Below are 5797 nucleotides of genomic sequence, written 5' to 3'. Positions count from 1 at the left end.
TGTATATGTATATGTATATGTATATGTATATGTATATGTATATGTATATGTATATGTATATGTATATGTATATGTATATGTATATATTATGTGCATATGTATCTATATTTAAATATACTACCTCCTGAAGATGTTGACTACTGTTGTCAGATTGCAATAAACAAACAGTCCTTAAATGGATGCTTCCCAGGTGAGACGTGAAGGATGGATACAGGTAGTAGAGCCACGACTTCTATCTTTAGGTCTGATTCAGAGTGCTGAAAAGTGAGTCAATCAGTTACTCCTAAAAATATTTGAATGCTCTGGACAATTCCATCAATATACCAGAGTGTCTTTAACAAAAGGATTTCAAGGCCAGTTAAGACAAAGCACTTTTTCCTCATGCTATCATTCAAACAGATGTAGGAGGTAAATAATCCACTGAATGCCATCATCTTTTAATTCAGAGAATAGAACAAGAATTGCCTTGAATATTTGCATTTAGAAATAGAAGAAAATCAAGTATTTCCTATAAAACTTGCCCTCAATCATTAGTAAAACTCAACAAGGAAGTGTGAAGGAAATTTTCTGACACAGCAAACAAACTAACAAATCGCAAAACATCTGTTTTTTATTGCATCTTTCCCAGATTGGAAATGATGACAGCTGCTCCTTCCTAATTGTCTGGTTCATGAAACCATTCAACTATGGATGACCTGTGTTGAACTTTCATATGGCTTCACTGAAAAGAAAATATTTTTCTTGGAAGTAAAATCAATTTTAGTAACTTCAAGATTGAATTACAGGCAACAAATAGAAATACTTGAAATGGGTCTGTAAAGTAAAATTTAGAAAAATGAGACTATAAAACCTGACATCAGAAAAAAATAAAAGTAGACAAAAATGAAATGAAAGAAATTGCCTTCCTCAGTGTGTGTAACCTTTCCATCTGCCTTATCTTACAGCCATTCCAAAAATATTGCTTTTTAAATCATCTTTTAAAAATACATAGCTTAATGGAGGCATAATTGACTTATAAAACTGTCTCACCATTAGTCAATGTCTTCATCTGGCTGCCCCTGTGTCTGTTTGTCCTGCCCAGCTCAGCTCAGATTCTGCCCTTACTTACAGCCAAGTGGGCGGTAGTGTTGTTCTCAGCTACCTACCCAAGAGGTGAAGTAAAGATTCTGAAGCAGCATTAGCCAAGGTAGTTCTGATCTGTGTCAGCAGGATAAAGAGCAAATTTTTAATAAAAAAAAAAGTTTTTTAATATACAGCATTTTTCAGAGCTGTTTCAGGTTCACAGCAAATTTGAGCAGAAAGTACAGAGATTTCCCATTGTGTTCCTCGTATGCACACAGCCTCCCCTATGACTAATAGCCTCTGCCAAAGGGTGCTTATTTCCAGTTGATGAAATTGATGAACCAACAAGGCCGTGTCATCACCACTGCACTAGGGTTGCCTCCTCACTGCATATGGACTATGCATAATGGCCTGTTTCTTTCATGTAGTGTCACTTGCCCCCAAATCCTCTATGTTCTCCTTATTCTTCCTACCCACCTCCCTAAAAAGTTTAATAAGGCCCAAAATATAAAAAGATACATAATGATAAATGTCATGCGTAATGAGATAGAACTGGAAATAATTCCAAAAATATTGCTAGAAAAATAACTAAACAATATCAGTATAGAATATGGTTTGGGTCTAGTAGTTCACTCTATCTCAGAGACCATTTTTAACTTAGGGTCTTAAGCCTGTTGTGGCCACTTGCTTGCCAGGGCCTGTATAATCACTCTTACCCTTCTCCCTTGGGTGCTTCACCAGAGCCACAGATGTGTGTGGAGTGTGTTTGAGGTGGGAGAGGTCTAGCTGTGTCTCTCATGCCGATCACCTAGTGAGTCACTGAAGATGAATGTCAAAATGTTTTGGGAGAGGGATGAGACAATGTCCAAAAGTCATGTATGACACAAAGTAGAGGTGAATATACAATGTGGGGAATTTGGGGCAAGAAAGTGATGAGATTCTGGCCTGGGGCATGGCCTAGCATTCCACATGATCTTTGCTTGACTCACCTTCTGCTGTCCAGAACATGTTGCTCTTTGAAGCTTTGAGGGGTGCTCGGCCATTAAAGGAGCACATTACAATGGGGGAGCTCTTCCTGTTTGGATGAGCAGATGGCTGGGAAAACGTGGGTGAAACTATGAAACTGCACTTTGAATGTGGTAGATCAAGCCACACAATAAAAGCAGAGTGGGGAGCAGAACAGGCAGATGTACTGAAATACACTGCTGAGGGGAGCAGTGGGCGGTTCAGAAGAGGCCATGTGGGTCACCTCCCTGGCTGGGGATTGAACTCATGCTGCAGTGCTGCAGACAGCTTCATAGTGCTGTGCTTTGACCTGTTGTGCTGTAACAGATACAGGTTTCATGGACTCAGTCCCCACTCCAGATACTGGAACTACAAATCCCATCAATACCAAAGAGAAGCATGCTGGGACATGAAGGTGGAGCTGAGCAGCCAGGTTAGGATAAAACTAAACATGTGGGCTTTGGGGCTCTTTGGCCTGGTGGTTCTCAGCTGGCCATTTGGCTCCTGATCAGCTTTTACCGTGCTATATAATTCCAAGTCAGCAGATCTGGTAGGATATTATAGTTAACTCGTATTTCTCTTTTTCCCTGGGTTCTTCCTTTACCTTTCTCCTTGTAAATAAAGCCATTATCAAACCTTTTGAGTGTGTCTGCAGTACGATTGAACCTTAAGTGTGCGGGTGAGGACCCACAGACAGGCAACCCAATTCATATTGGGGTGCCCTGTAACAGTGCCACCAGGGAAGACCCCACTTTCTGCATTTTTAACAAGTATTCATGTGATGTTGAAGTTGCTCATCCATCACTGAATTTTGAGTAGCAAGGCACTGTGAATCAGTAATAATGTCACTAAGCGTTAGCAGTATATTTTTTCTTTTTGTAAAATCTCACAATGTTTATAAGTACACACCTTATAATAAGCAGAGAACTTGCAAAATTCAGCATGTTTTTCAAATAAGTTTCTTATTTGTTTTAACACTTTAAAGAATATGTTTAAGTTTTTACATATTTGCTTTGAGACCTCATATTGCTTTAATTCACAATTTAATTTAATGGGAACTCAGTTTTAGTAGTGAATCTAGAAAACAACTTACCCATTTAAAGAGTTTTTGTTGTTGTTTTTAGCTCTTGGCCTTAGGCTAAACACTTCAGGCTAAGTTTAGCAGTTGTTAGACAAAATGTAATAGAGAAACAGCTCTGGAAGTAGGTAAATCCCAACACTTAGGGAAAATACCAATTGCAAAATAATGACCTAGTTTAAAGATAGCTGTAGAGGTACAGCTATTTGTCCCTGAAACACTGAGACCATCTCCACCCTGAAAACAGAAAGATGTTTTATTGAAAGACAGTAGTGCTATCTAAGAATGAATAATTTCTGTGACACTTTTACAGAAACTTTGTTTTTTCTTCATTCTTCCATTCAAAAAAAAAATTCTTTTTAGGCTGTGTTATTGTTCTGGGTACTGAAAGACAGCTGTGAATTAGAAACATGGGTACATGATTGGGGAGGGGGGATAGAGAAAATAAGTAATAAATAGGATAGTCTTATATGAAAATGAGTGTTATTTAAAAAAAAGTGAACTAGAGAGATTGGTATTAGGGGTACTCTTAAATTATGTGGTCATGGTAGTAGAGACATGAGTGAACTAATCAAGGAGCCATATAAAGAGAAAACAGCACAATGACAATGCCTCATGGAAAGAATAAATCTGTTGTAAAGGAGATAAAGATTAGTGAGAACAGCTATAACAAAGGAGGTGTGGGGTAGCAAGAGAAGGAAGTGAGAGAGATAAGTAGCAGCCAGATCAGGAAAAGCTTTGAAGACCAAAGCAGATATGTGCATGATTACACATATTTATGGTATTAAGCAGGGATTTACATGATCTTATTTATTCTCCTGTAGGAAGTCTGCCTACTTTTTCATATTATCAAATTTATGGTTCTCATCAAAGGGCTAGCACAAATGTCATACTTATTGTAAAGACTTCCTTTCAAAGTACTTTTCCTCTTTACAGTTTCCACTTGTATAGGCATCTCTATAGAACACACTTCTACCATTGCACACTTCTCTACAAAAGCACATACCCCTTGCAATTTTCAATGAGACGAGTAGCCAGACCCTCTTCATTTTGTAGCACAAAACCTCTCATAATAGAAAAGGTTAAATTAAACAGAATCACATCTTAAGTAGCTTTTGTTCTCCATTCCTCATAGTTCAGAATTTAGCTTTCTGGACAAGGTCATAGCATAAGTTAGGGTGTCTGAATTATTCCCAAACCTATGTTCTTAATCTTCCTATCAAATTCCAGTTGTAGAGAACCAAAGTGGGTCTTTCACTCATGCCCAGGAAGTCAAACTTTGAGCCATAAGAATATCTCTGTTCAGAGGAGTTTATTATGAGGTGGCCCCCAAGGGAGCTGGCAACTGCATTAGCACCCTAATGAAGCAGATGGGGTGATAATGAAGCAGTAGGGGTGATTATACGTGAAGAAAGGAATATGAGGAGATGTGGTACCTCAAGAGAGGAGGGGTTTTAAATTGCCAGATCTGGGGAGGCACCAGGTGGAGTAGAGATCAAGAGTTAAGTGTCTCTTTTCCAGCAGTGTGCTCCTGGGAGGTTGGGGGCAGGGTTTGGGACAGGGCCTGGTTGGTGGGTGGGTGTTAGCTGCCAACAGGGGTTTGCACTGATGCTTTCTTTATCCCTAAGGGTACAGAGAATTCTTTTATTTATTTATTTATTATATTTTTACATTATTCTTCATTTTGTGTCTTTTTCCACCTGTTGTAATCCCCATGGCCTTTCCACCACCAATTCACCTGTGTGCCATCACCATATTCCAGTGCACTCTTCCCACCCCAGTTCTTATCCCATTCCCCTTTCCACCCCTATAAAATGTCTCTGGTTTATAGTTGTTCACTGTTTTCATTTTTACTCTATTACATTTGTTTCTGTCTCTCTTTTTCTCCCCCTGATCCCTTATGCTCTTGCTGTGAGTGAAACCATCGGTGTTTTTCTTTCTGGGTTATTTCACTAAGCATGATCCCTTCCAGTTCCAACCATGTTGCTACGAAAGGCATGAGTTTATCTTTTTATTGCTGAATAATATTCCATTTATAAGGATACAGAGAATTCTGTTGTAGAATTTACAGTTAGTTCTTAAGGTTCCCAGGGATGCAACTGGAGAGTAAGTTACACAGGAGGGGGAAGAGGGGGGGCAAGTTCAATATTTGATTCTTACTTTAATCCTTTCTACTCTACTTACTTTTTACAAGATGAAAGGGGTCTGATTATACAGTCTCCTATTTCCAAATACCTTCTGGGGGGGGGGGTAGTTTCAATTTACTGTCCTTTTTTTCCTCCCACGAAGTTAACATCACACATTCACTAACTTTTTACAATTTCTCAATTTGTATTGGTAATATCAACTTTTTAATTTTATTGGCTAGAAATTTTAGAGTACTTCAATTTCTCTGCTGTTGGAGGATTTCCCTTTGTCTGACTGGAGGGTCATTTTGACTCAAATTTTGTCTCAAATTCACATAACATATCCCCCAAAACCAGTGATTGAAATATCATTATATTTACACATTTATGCAGTATTCTAATTATCAAGTACTATTTTCTCATTTAAAGGCAAACGGCACATGCCAAATCATGTATAAAATCTTAATGTTCAGGGCCCTCCCTGGTGGCACAGCAGGTTAAAGCACAGCACTGAGAATCTGAAGCC

Source organism: Condylura cristata, unplaced genomic scaffold, assembly GCF_000260355.1.
Source record: "Condylura cristata isolate star-nosed mole 26May11 unplaced genomic scaffold, ConCri1.0 scaffold00018, whole genome shotgun sequence".
NCBI classification, from domain to species: Eukaryota; Metazoa; Chordata; class Mammalia; order Eulipotyphla; family Talpidae; genus Condylura; species Condylura cristata.
This window is presented reverse-complemented; position numbering follows the sequence as displayed.